The sequence below is a fragment of the Antechinus flavipes genome, chromosome 4 (genome assembly GCF_016432865.1).
Source record: "Antechinus flavipes isolate AdamAnt ecotype Samford, QLD, Australia chromosome 4, AdamAnt_v2, whole genome shotgun sequence".
In the NCBI taxonomy this organism is placed as follows: Eukaryota; Metazoa; Chordata; class Mammalia; order Dasyuromorphia; family Dasyuridae; genus Antechinus; species Antechinus flavipes.
The window spans coordinates 151,571,799-151,585,888 of record NC_067401.1 but is presented as its reverse complement, the minus strand read 5'-3'; the positions used below and the strand labels follow the sequence as shown (position 1 = coordinate 151,585,888).

At 37.4% G+C, this 14,090-nt stretch overlaps 1 protein-coding gene across 1 annotated transcript in view; it reads right to left on the bottom strand.

Moving 5' to 3' along the window:
- The window catches only part of SLC39A11 (solute carrier family 39 member 11), a 508,920-nt gene extending 495,616 nt beyond the window's left edge, over positions 1 to 13,304 (bottom strand). Inside the window, exon 1 of the mRNA XM_051995203.1 lies at positions 12,991 to 13,304. The gene's annotated coding sequence lies outside the window, so the exon portion shown is untranslated. The remainder of the gene's footprint in view (positions 1 to 12,990) is intronic.
- Positions 13,305 to 14,090: the final 786 nt, after the last annotated feature.

The following is a 14,090-nucleotide window of genomic DNA, read 5'->3' as shown; positions in this document are numbered from 1 at the left end:
GAGTCAGGAAGATTCATCTTCTCGAGTTCCCAAACAGGCCTCAGACACTTAGTAGGTGGTGCATTGGATATGGAGTCAGGAAGATTCATCTTCTCGAGTTCCCAAACAGGCCTCAGACACTTAGTAGGTGGTGCATTGGATATGGAGTCAGAAACAGTTATCTTCTCAAGTTCCCCATCTGATCTCAGACATTTAGTAGGCGATTCACTGGATATGGAATTAGGAAGATTCATCTTCTCGAGTTTCCAATCAGGCCTCAGACACTTAGTAGGTAATGCACTAGGTACAGAGTCTGAAACAATCTTCTTCTCAAGTTCCCAATCAAGCCTCAGACCCTTAGTAAGTGGTGCATTGGATATAGAGTCAGGAAGATTCATCTTCTCGAGTTCCCAATCTGTACCCAGAAAATTAGTAGGAGATGCACTGGATATGGAGTCAGTAAGATTTATCTTCTCGAGTTCCCAAACAGGCCTCAGACAATTAGTAGGTGGTGCACTGGATATGGAGTCAGGAAGATTCATCTTCTCAAGTTCCCAAACAGGCCTCAGACACTTATGTATGGGACGGGTGCTAGACCCTCTTACCTAATTTAACTAATCAGGGACATCTTCAGGTACAAAGAGAAAGCATTTATTTAGTCCCTGCAGGGAGAGGCCCAAGCACAGCCGGGAGGCATCTCAGTTCCCAATATGTGCTTGACCTGGCAAACTGCAAATAGTAAAACTGGTTCAATAGCAAAAGATCCAAGTCTTTTCATTGGATGGACTAAAAAGGAAGTAGCCATTATTGACCAATGGTCACCAATGTTGTCTGCTTCCTGTGGGTTACATCACTTCCTGTCACTTCCTAAAGCTTAGACCTAGATTCTGCCCTTCCTAGAGATCTCTAGGCCTAGAGATTATGTGACTTCCTGCAACCTGGGCCTAAGACCCTGCCTTCCAGCCCTGCAGACCTCTGGGAATAGGGATCATGTGACTTAGGCCTAAGGTCTGAACTACTCTGTCTCCCAGACTTTTTGAGAAAACTTCACCAGACCTCAGGCCCTTAGTAGCTGGTTCACTGGATATGGAGTCAAAAAGATTCATCTTCTTGAGCTCCCAATCCGGCCTCGGACACTTAGTAGCTATGTGACTAAGGGCAAGTCTCTTAACCTTGTCTGCTTCAGTTCCCTCATCTGTAAAATGAGCTGGAGAAGGAAACAGCCAACCACTCCAGTATATCTGCCAAGAAAACCCAAAATGGGGTCATGAAGAGGCAAACATGATCAAAAGGACTGAGCAAAATTGACAACTGACAAATTGATTCTTGAGGTTTACTCCCCCTAGCAGCTATTCCACCCTTTGCCTGCCCTCTCCAAGGCGGGCTTTTCCTCAGGTTTTACATTATAACTGTGCCTTGAGTAGGCCATCCATCCCGCCCACTTCCTGATTCAGGTACCTGCTCAGTGGTGGGTCCCTGACCCCACTTTTGAGCTTCTAAGTCATTCCTTCATTAAAGTCATTCCTTCCTGCCTCTGAGCAGGAGGAGCGGGTGACTCTGTGGACAGTTAAAAAGAGAGTGGCTGCGTCTCAGATGCTCTCTTCCTCTGACTTTCCCATAAGGCCAATGGTTCTAGCTTTTATAGGCCTTTCATTGTGGGGAGAGGAGGTGTGCTTCTCCCCCACCCCAGTTTGCCTCTGCCCCTTCCCCAGCTGCCTTTTCTATTTGATTTTCTTTCCTGAGTGGATGACCAAATGTCATTATCAAAATGAACATGTCCAGGTTTGAAGAGAACCTTGTGAATTCAAGAGCTCCTAGGTCCTTCAAATGGCACTGACTAAAGAAATGGGAATTTCTTCATTGAAGAAAATGACCACTATCAACTTATGGAAAGCCCTGGCTATTATTTGGACAGCGCAGAGCCAAGGTGAAATGTAAAATTTCTATACGGCGTTTCCACAACCTCATGCTCAAGTGTTCATCACTTAGCATCCTGGCACAGAGTAACAATAGTCATAAATTATAAGTTGCTGATTGCTTAAGTTTTGTCAATGTGCGATAAAGTTCTCTTCTGTTCTGTTTTGTGTATAGGAAATAAAAAACGGTCCCCTTCCTTATTCATATTGTACAATGAATATCTCTAATCGGAGAAATTGTAAATGTGAACCAAACTTAACCTTAATTTTTTCTGGGGCACCAAGAATGAAAGCATGTGTTGGAAAAAATAAAATACCATTTAACTTTGGGGAGGGCAAAAAAAGAAAAATACTATCCGACTCCAGATAAAGAACTTATAGAGCATGAATCTAGATCAAAACATACAATTTTTCACTTTCTGTATTTTTTCTGGTTTTTTTTTTTTTTTTTTACCTCTTTGGATCTGTGTCTTCTTTCACAACATAGATTCTATGTTTTACATGATTGAACATATATAACATCAAATTGCTTACTATCAGGAGGAGGAAAGAGGAGGAAAAACCTGGAACTCAAAATTTTTAAATGAATGTTAAAAATTGTCTTTATATGTAACTGGGGGAAAATAAAATATTTTTTTTTAAATGTGGATTTTCAATAATCACTTTCAATATCTATGTGGGAATGTTGTTCTTGCTCAAGAGAGTTCCCATTTTTAAACAGCTGCTTCTCTTTAGAGAAACACATGCAATATCATTCTCAAGTATTAATTCCTACTGTTAGTACATGAATATTTGAGTAAACAAATAGGTCAGATAATTCAAAGTGCTTCCTAAGTCACTTCACCTAGTAATAAGTTCCTAAACATGATTCTGCAATCCTCCAAGCAAGGCTTTCACATTCTTTTGCAATATTTTTATACATCTTTAGTGTTTTACTCTGTCTGTTCCTAATATTGTTGTTATTCAGTGATTTCAGTAGCATCCTACTTTTTGTAACCCCATTTGGAGTTTTCTTGCAAAGACACTAGAATGGTTTGCCTTTTTCCTTCTCCACCTCATTTTACAGATGAGGAAACTGAGGCATATAGCATTAAGTAATTTACCAAAGAGGTGCAGCTCGTGACTGAGTCAGATTGGAACTCAAGATGATGATTGTGCCACCTAATTGCCCACTCCTAATACATAATAGGCCTTTCAATATTTACAATGCAACAATAATTTATTTATTCATTTAATTTTTGTTATTTATTTACTCATTTGTTTATTTAGAATTGGGTCTCACCATCTAATTTAGGGTTAGGAACCACTCACAGATCCTATCCTACTCTCTGATCAACATAAGAGCTTTGATGTGCTCCTTTGCCAAGCTAGGCCTGTCCAACCTGGTGTTCCATCTAAAGCCTCCCTTCCTCACTTCCCATCCCAGGAATTCAACATATTAACATGAAACTTATTTGGGACCCCACCACAGCTTAGTACTTCTAAGCCAAAACAGATTCACCAGCCTCAATTCACCAGCCTCAATTTCTCCTATAATAGGAATTACAGGAAGATGTCATCACAACTAACCATGCAACATCAATTTAAGTTATTCAGAGACTGCCTGTTCCATTTTTAACAAACTCAGTAATGCTGACTATAAATGTGAATTTGCATCGTTGTACCATAACAACACAATGAGCAAAGTAATATGTAATCAATACAAGTGCATATACAGATATGCAAAATAATACCAGTGCTATAGAAATAAATTCAAGATCATGAAAAACAATATAAGTAACTTTTCCCACATGCTAACATATAGCAAAAAACAAAACAAACAGCATGCATGAGTAAAATCCTGCTTATAACAAATCCTGATGCTTCATCAACAATCCAGCATCAATAAAACATTTTGCAGAATAGTGCTTTCATCTTGACAGCAGATAAATTTGGGGGGAGTGGGGGAGACTTTTCCCAAGAGCCTGGCAAAAACATCCAACAAAATTAGAAATGAAATTGGAATAAGAGCAGGATTTCCCTTGAATAAAAATTGTAAAAATTACAGCAGATGAGAAAGTATAATAAAATCTGTGTATCCAAAAAAATAAATAAATAAATAAACAAATTCAAAATAAGATCAAATAAGTAGAGATAGGACTAAATAAAATTTCCAAAGGGGAGAAATGAAATCTCATTGAAAACAAAACAAGACAAACTAATACATAAAACAAGACAAAATTGAAAACAGGATCTAAAATGTCACAGTGGGGAAAAAAATCACATGGGTAATTAAACATAAGCATATATATAATTAAACGACTGAGACACAAAAGTACAACAAAAATGAATAATAAGGGAAATATTGAAAAATAGGTATGGACTAGCGCTTTCAGACCTCAAACTATATTATAAAGTAATAATCATTAAAAACATTTGTTGCCAGTATTAAAAAAGAGAAAAGTAGATCAGTGGATAAGGTCAAACAAGGAAAAACCAGAAATAAAGGAATTCAAAGACTGGTACAATAGTGACAAATTCTGGGCAACTCAGCATGTTATCATGGAAAGATTCCTGGATCTGAAATCAAAGGACTTGGGTTCAAATCCATTTTCAAACCTCAGGCCTTTATGAAACTTCTTCTTTTTTTTTTTTTTTTTAATAAGTGGACTGTTTTAAGCATTTAAAGAATAAGTAATTTGAATATTGTGTGTTGTTTGAAAAAACAGGAAAAGAGAGTATTAAAAACTCTATTACAGAAATGTAGCATTACCACATGTCAGAGAAAAACACAAGAAATCAAATTATAGACCAATATCCTTAATGAACAACAATACAGATATATTATCCTAAACAAAATATTAGTAATAAGATTACATGTTAAATAATTATATACTATTAGCACATTTGAAATTTTAAACATGTTAAAAATATATGTTAAATCCAATATAGGTATACATATTTATACAATTATCTTGCTGCACAAGAAAAATCACATCAAAAAGGAAAAATGAGAAAGAAAACAAAATGTAAGCAAACAACAACAAAAAAGAGTAAAAATGCTATATTGTGGCAAATCACTCCTTTCTATGGGCCTTAATTCTTTTTTTGTTAAAGAAATGAGCTGGTGGTCAGGAAGACTGAGTTCAAATGTGGCCTCAGACACTTAACACTTACTAGATGTGTGATACTGGGCAAGTCATTTAATCCCGATTGCCTCACAAAAAAACAAACAATAATTGGCTCAACTAAATGATTTTTAAAGATCCTTTCCAAATTTCAATTTATAATTTTATCATTACTCTCTTCCATTAGTTGGTAGATCTAGAAAGCAACAAGATTCTGTGTGATGCTTTCCAGTAAAACCATAGTCAAGTGTCAAAACAGGTGGAAATGGGGGGATGGTGAGTGCTGGGGAAGGGATGTGAAAAATCAACAGATGGCCAACTCAATCCCTTTACCTCCCCCATTCCCCAAAATTTCTCTCTCCAAAAAAATCTCACATCTCTATGCAGATGACTCCCAGATATATATATCAAGCCCCAGGATCACCCCTAAGTTCTCCTTACCCAAATTAAAAAGCAGAGATTCTGGAGGTAAAAAAAAAAAAAAAAAAAAAGGATTTATTATGATCTTGAGAGAAAGGCAACTCCCAACAGACAAGATGTCAGTAGAGGAATGCAAAGTACAAAATGCAAAACACAAGATTATATAGATCAGAATCCCCTTAACCTTTTCTCCCATTGTCTAGACAACAGGACTTACAACTTAAAGAAAGAAATTTATCCCAGAAACAAAAGAATACAAGAAAATAACAAACTCTTAATTCAAATTTCCCTAGAGAACTGCTATACAAGCAGATATTCTTGAATGAGAGAATTGTTATCTGAATTCCCAAAGCCATCACCGCCTTTAAATGAAATACTTAAATGCTAATTAGCAATGGAAAGAAACAGGAGGGGAAATGTTCATCCAAGACAATCGAACACCTGCAGCTTTTTGGCCATAGCTTAACTTATTATTGCAAAGTCTCAAGTCACAATTAGGGCATAGGTTGAAGCCACATGCTTATGAACCCTTCAGTTCATCCCATTCACATATCACTAGTTAATTGGACCTTTCCAATTAGCCTCATAAAGATCTAAATTCCACTCATCTAAATTGGACTCATTTCCCCCCAAAAAAATATCATTCTTTCTAAATTTCCCTTTTTATGTCAAAGGTGCCCCAAACTTCCAGTATCTCAGGTTTGTATCTCTTATGTTTCTATGAGAACTTTGGGTTCCATCTTTTCCTTCACCCCACATATCCAATTGTGAGATCTTACCATTTCTATTTCCATAAATTCACATTACTATATCACCTTAGGTCAGGCTTTTATCATTGTTTTACTACATTAATGCAATAGCCTCCTAATTGATTTCCCTGCTTGGAATTGCTTTTCACTCTAGTCCATCCTAAACACTGCTGTAATTTTCCTTATGCATAGAACTGATGGTGTGATTTCCTTATTAAAACAACTTTATTGACTTAAAATTGTCTCTAGGATAAAATATAAATTCCTGTTTAGTTTTTAAAATCCTATCCAACCTGGCCCCAACCTATGTGAAGAGTCTCATCGGATTTCACACCTAAAAGCCAGCCAAACTGGCCTTTTCTCCTGATCTTCCCCCCAAAAGGATCCTCTCTTACTTTAATACAGTTCAGACACCATTTCCTGAAGGAAGCTTTTTCTAATCCTCCCAGCTGCAATTGCCCTCCTTCACAAACAACTTTGTATTTAGCTATTTGTATATATTTGTGTTTATTCACTTTATATTTATGTTGTACTTTTAAAAATATTTTTTTTCTTATTGTCTCCCCGACAAACTCCCAGGGAATAAGAAGTTCCTTCATTCATTGTACTTGTATCCTTAGTGCCTGACATCATAGGCACTTAATAAATGTTCCCTAACTGATGAAGAACCAGGGTATTAAAGGGGGAGGAAAAACTAAGAAATTAGAAAACTTTTTTTTTTCCTATTAAACAGTTCAATCACACTGCTCATTCCTTCTTCTAGACCTCCCCATCACCAGATTGACACTAGTGTCTCCTAGCAGACTCCTAGATGGGAAGGAAGGGAGACACACTAAAAGAAATCTGAATTACAGCTAATAAAAATGGTGCCGGGAACCATGTCTCTTTTACACAGGATGAGCTGGTTTCTCTTTAAAAGGGGCAAGGAAAGCACATTCTGGATTTGATTGGTCTACATGGCTTTAAATTACCTCAATTTATAAGGAATTGAGGGTTCTTCAAGTTTGGTGGAATTCCCACCACCAAGCATTTGATTCAATCTCTCTGATAGGGCTTAGTCACCATGACGGGAACAGAAGTAAAGGGGAGGCCCCAATTTTCCTAAAACATCATGACAACTTCATTGCTTCCTTTTATGGTTGAGTAAACTTTTGTCACATATATTATGGCCCATAAGTGTCTCACTGCATTCCAAGCCTGAACCACTGGAATAACCTAAGGCCTGACCCAGAATAAGAATTTTACAAGTTTCAAGTGAACCCTAAGGGTTAAATTGTCATAATAATATCACTAAGGGAAATACTAACAGAATCACAAAGGCTTTCTCAGCAAAGAAACACTCATCCTTTATCAGTAATAAGGATTCTCTCTTTTTTTTTTAACAGTATGTAAATTAGGGTGATTTTTATTATTTCCAGTACAGATGAAAACAGACATTAAGATTAAGAAATTTGTCTAAAATCAGAGAGTATCAAGGCATCCCAATGGGACAAACATTTGTGACTGGTCCTTTCTTTGTCAAGGACCATTAGTGTGGTCCTTCTCTCTCAGGTGAAAGAGGCTTTCCACAACAAAAGTAGTACTTCATTTCCATTTCATCAGAAAGACATTATCGCTAAAATTATGAGCCAATATGGTGGGGAAAGGTGGTGACTTGCCTGAACTCTCCCCAAAATCTTTCTGAACACCTTTAAATAATGCCATAAAGAAATTCTTGGAGTGGCAGAACCCACAAATGGACAGGATGAAACTATTTTCTCTGAATGCCAACACATCTTTATTCTTTTGTTCTTTTTCCCTTTTAGTGGCTATGTCCATCCGTTTTTCCCTTTTGCTCTTCCACTTTTTTCCTTCATTTCTGGATGAGAAAAATCATTATTTCTCTCATATTAATAATGAATTATTAAATTAGGAGTAAGGTTTTTCCTCCTTTCTATTTCCTCATTCAGAAATTAGTCCCTGGTAGATTATTCATCCAGCATCCGAAGGATACTGTGGATAATGAACCTGAATTAACCTTCTCAATTTTCTTCAGACCCAGAAGACTTCCCAGGTGGGGAAAATTAGTTCTGATAAAAGAGTTAAAAAAAAAAAAAAAAAAAAAGTTTAATCTATGTAAATTCTGGCCCATTGTATTCTACTCCGGATTGGGGGAGAGAGAAAAGGGAAAAGGGGGAAGGCAGGGAAACCACTAAATCCTTTGTCGAGAGAGTCTGAGGTTGGAAGTGATCTAGGTAAACATAAGGGTCACCTGATCACAGTCATGCCCCTATTTAGAATAGGTTCCTCTTATTATAATATTCATCCTTTTTATTAATTGTTAATCAATCAGAATTGATTATTACCTGTCAGGAACATAATCTCTCTAAGGATATTTAAAACACTAATGTTTATCCAGGGAAGGTCTTTTGGCTTCCAAGAGGGTCAATACTCCTCAATCTTTTAATTATCTGCTAGCAACAATTAATAAAATTGATTACAAATTACCAGAAATTCTGTCTCCTGAAAATTTTCATTTGTCACACTGGAATGCCTTGATACTCTCTGATTTTAGACAAATCTCTTAATGTTAATGTTTGTCTCCATCTGTAAATTGGAAATAATATAAACCACCCTAATTTACATACTATTAAAAAAGAGAGAGAACACTTATTACAGATAATTGAACTGGCTCTTTCAAATTGAACTAAATCCAATGGACTGACCACCATAGATTGACCCCATCTTTTATATAACTCCTTCCGAAATACTGCACTTAAAATAAATGTTAGTCTTATTGAATCATATTTTTTGAAATTACTTTCCTTGTCACTTTGGGGATACATTCTTAGCAACAACAAGAAATGAAACTTTGACTTAGCATTTAAGGAAAATCATACTGAAGAATTATAAGATTCACTTCAAAAAACATTCCTTCTTTGTCGAAGCATAATGTAGCACTTAATGTTCTCCCCATATGAGAAATTAGTCATCTAAGTAGTCAATCCAAAAGTACACATGTCAAAATACAGCACAGAGTTAATTCTCATTTCATTATGTGTTCTCAATGCCATGGGGCTAGAATATTTCGGCAGTCATGCTAATCATTATTCCAAGTACTTAACTGAACTCCAGCAATGGAAAAGCCACACTGAGATGCTTTTTTAGAGGCTTTCCACAACAAAAGTGGTACTTCATTTCCACTTCATCAGAAAGACATTACTGCTAAAATTATGAGCCAATATGGTGGGGAAAGGCAATGACTCGCCTGAACTCTTCCCCAAACCTTTCTGAACACTTTATATAATGCCATAATATAATTCCTGGAGTAGCAGAACTTACAAAAAAATAGGGTGAAATAATTTTCCAGCCAAAGACAATTCACATATAGTGGAGCCACAGTTAGGATAACACAAAATTTAGCAACTTCTACATTTTTTTCTTTTTCTTTTTTTTAAATAATTATAACTTTTTATTGATAGTAGCAGCTTCTGCATTAAAGGCTCAGAGGGCTTAGAATATTATATTCCAAAGAGCAAAGGCCCTAGAATTACAACCAAGAATCATCTACCCAGAAAAACTGAGTGAAATGTATATTCAATGAAATAGAGGACTTTCAAGCATTAAAAAGACCAGAACTGTATAGAAAATTTGACTTTCAAATACAAGACTCAAGAGAAGCATTAAAAGGGAAATAAGAAAAATTATAAGTGACTTGATAAGGTTAAACTTTTTATGTTCCTACATGGAAAGATATTTGTAACTCATAAGAACTTTCTCATTATTAGGGCAGTTGGAAGGAGTATATCTAGACAGAGGGGTGACTCGAATATGAAGGGATGATATCTAAAAAAATTAAGAGATGGAAGAAGAAAGGGAAAAAGGAAAGGTAGAATGGGGTAAATTATCTCACATTAAAGAGGCAAGAAAATGCTTTCACAGTAGAAGGAAAGATGGGAAGAGATGAGAAGCAGTCAATAAACCTTACTGTAATCAGAATTAGCTCAAGAAGGGTATATGCTCACAATTGAATATAGCAATCTATTTTACCCTGCGAGAAAGTAAATGGGGAAGTGATAGGCGATATGAGAAGGGGGGAGAGTAATAAAAATGAGGGCAGATTGGGGGAGGGGTAATCAGAGGTAAAAAACTTGGGGAAAAAAAGAGAAAATTGAATAAACAGAGTGGGTAATAGGATACAGTTAGCAGTCATAACTGAAAAAAATTTGAAGCAAGTTTCTCTGATAAAAGCTTTATTTCTCAAATATATAGAAACAAAATTTATAAAAATAGGAGCCATTCTCCAAATTATAAATGATCAAAAGATATGAACAGTTTTCAGATGAAGTAATCAAATCTATCTATAGCCATATTTTTAAAAAATGATCTGAATCACTACTGATTGAAGAAATGTAAATTAAAACAATTCTGAGATATTGCTCATATCTATTTGATTGGCTAAGAGGACAGAAAAGGAAAATGATAAATGCTGAGGAGGATATGGGGGAAAATGAGCCATTAATGCATTATTAGTAGAGTTGTGAACTGATTCAACCATTCTGGAGATCAATTTGGAACTATGCCCAAAAAGCTATAAATCTCTATATACCCTTTGACCTAGCTACTAGGTCTGTATACAAAAAAAAAAAAAAAAAAAAAAAAAAAAAGTAAAAAGAAAAAAGGAAAAGGAATACACAAATACACACACACACACACAGCATCTTTTTTTCTTGTGGCAAAGAATTGAAAATTGAGGGTATGTCTGCCATCAATTAGGGAATGACTGAACAAATTGTGGTTTGTGAGTGTGATGGAATGTTATTGTGCTATAAGAAATGATTAATAGGATGCTCTCAGAAAAACTTGGAAAGACTTATAGAAAGAAGCTGATGCAAAAGTGACATGTACTATATACATGGCAATGGTAATATTGTAAGATTATCAGTTGTGAATGACTTAGCCATTCTGAACAATACAATGATCCAAGATAACTCTGAAGAACTAATGAAGAAAAATGCTATCTGTCCCCAGACAAAGTGTTTAAATACAAATTGAGACATTTTAATTTTTTTGTCTTTTTTTTCTCCCCATAACATGGAAGGAGACATATTTTGCATGACTACAGATATATATCGAATTGCTTGCCTTCTCAATGAGGGGATGAAGAGGACTGGTGACTTCCAGGGACCTCCACGACAAACTACAAATCTTCCAGTATTCAAAACCCTTTATAATCCGCCCTCCTGATCCCTTCCCAGTATTCCTTGTTCCAGGAACCCCTTCAGTTCCTACATGAGCCAGTCCATCTTACAACTCCCAGCTTTTTCATTGGCTGTCCTCCACACTTGCACTTCCTTACCTCCACCTCCTGATCCCCTTGGTTTCCCTCAAGTCCCACTAACATCCCACCCTCTGCAAGAAGTCTTTCCCCTTTAATGCTAATGCTTTTCTCCTGAGATTAACTCAGATTTATCCTGAACAAATTTTGTTTGTCCGATTGTTTCCATGTTGCCTCTCCTAGGTACCCAGACAGGCAGTGGATAGAAGCCCTAGCCTGGAGGCAATTACACTTGCACTAAATCCTGCCTTAGACACTCACTAGTTTCCTCATCTGTAAAATGGGAGCAATAATAGCACCACCTTCCAAGGATGAATAAGAGTATTTATAAAGCGCTTATCACAATGTCTGGCACACAGTAGATGCTTAATAAATGCTTATTCTCTTTCATTTGACTGAGTTCCTCAAGAGCAGAGACTGTTTTGTTTTGTTTTTAGCTTTCTTTGAATCCCCAGAAAATTATAAATGCTTGCTAACTGACTGAATGAAGCTATGTCTTCATGGATAAATCACTCAGTGGCTCCGAACTTCAGACACTCCTCGGGATCGATCGTAGAACAGGGTAGCAAGGTGGTGCCATAGTGCACATTGTGTGAGGCAAGACTCATCTTCCGGAGTTCAAACCCGGCGCCAGACACTATGAAGTGACCCCAGGCAAGTCACATAACCCTGCTTACCACCTTTCCCTCAGCTGTAAAATGAGCTGGAGAAGAAAATGGCAAACCACTCTGCCAAGAAAACCCAAATGGGATCCCAAAGAGTCAGATACAACTGAAAAACAACTGAACAACAAAAGAGCATCCGCTCAGCACTGGATCAGGTGTTTGTGTAGAACAGAACAGAAGGATAAGAGATGGAGCGCATCCTCCCAGAAAGAGAGAAATAGTGCATTTTCCACTGTCTGAGCCCGAGCAATCCTTTCACAGCTCTGTGCCTCAGTTTCCTCCTCATGTACCTCTTCCAACTCTAAATCTCTGTCTGTATGACCTACACAGGAAATGGCAATACACGAAGCAATACCACTGGCTCCCGATCTTTTCAGAGTATAATGGAGAGAGTGCGAGATCCAGAGTCAGCACAAACTGTAAAAAATTTATCTGCGCCTCATTTTCCTCATCTATAATATGAACTTGGTACCCATAGGACCGATTTCATGGAGTTGCTGGGAAGTTCAAATAAGATAAAGAATGAGAGAAATGGTATGCTAGCTACAAAGTTATTAAACATTTATTCTTCAGAGGGCGTATATTCCAATCATAGAATAGTTCCATCAAACTATACAACCCTCTAGGAACTAATAAAGAGCATCAGAAGAAAAGGTTAAGTAGGGTCACTGGATAACAGAGAGCTACGGGGACCCTAGGGGTTATGGAGTCTAATTTCCTCATTTTAAAAATGGGGAAACTGAGGCACGGTAAAGGACTTGTTTTACGACATGCGAGAGGATCTTTAGCACAAAGATCCAATGTCAATGAACTCTTCTATTCCGTCAAGGATTTTACCTGAAGCCAGAGGGATCTCGATTGGGGCTGTAGTGCTGGGGAGCCAATCAGGCTTCTGATTGAGTGGGTGCTCACGGTGGTCTGGGCTTTTTTACTTTCTCTCTTCCTCTTTCTTTCGTCTTCCTTTCTTTGTTTCTCTTCTTTTCTTTGTTTTGTTTTTTCTTCAGGCTCCACACTCTTGCATCCTTATTACTATCTTTGCAGAGCAGATGGGTTTTTCTACAAGAGATGGGGGGAAGGGGAAGGGAGAAAACCTGTAACTGACATAAGGTGAAATAGGCCAGAAACCTGTACTACCAAGGTCCTGACTGCTTAAAGACCAAATGGAGAGGAGATGAGGAGAAATCCTGCCGCTGCTTTTCTAGGAGATAGGCCTGGCCACAGCTCAGTTTGAGGCTCTTATAGCTGGGAAGCATATCTGAGATAAGGGGCAGGGAAAGAGAGAGAAAGAGAAGAACTTGTTACTAAACTTCTAACCTTCCAGGACCTCTTGGGGGAGGAGCCTAAAAAAGAAGTGGGGGAAAAAAAGTCAAGTATTAAAGAAACCATCACCCTCTAAACCAGAATGCAGAATTTAGCGCAGGAAAAGAGGCCCTAGAGACCTTTGAGGTCAACCCCCTCAATTTCAGTAGCTGACCCAGAATTAGTTACAAAATTCCGAAGGCAAGATTTGAACTCAGGTCTCCCACATTCCAAGCCCAGATGTTCTCTGCTATTGGGTTAGGAGAGAAAAAAAAAAGATCCTGCAAAAATGAGAGGATTTAAATATCCGAAAAAAGGAGTTTCCCACCGCACCTGTGTCTTAATGCTGCCTTCTGTAGATCTTTCCTAATCCCCTAATCGTCCCCGTGGCTCATCCGCCTGCATTTTAGAGATTTCTTCCCAATGATGTGTACCCCTTGAAGTTAGAGGGACTGTTTCCTTTTTGTCTGAGTGATAGGAGGACAGCCAATGAGGCTCCAGCCCTTGCAGCTATGTTTTTGTGCATATCCACATGGAAGCTTAATGAGCATGCTTTTGGAAATGCACACAGGTATAATCCTATTTCCTGTCAGATTACAGCGCGAGGATGAAAAGCTTTTTAATTGGCTGCTGAGCCA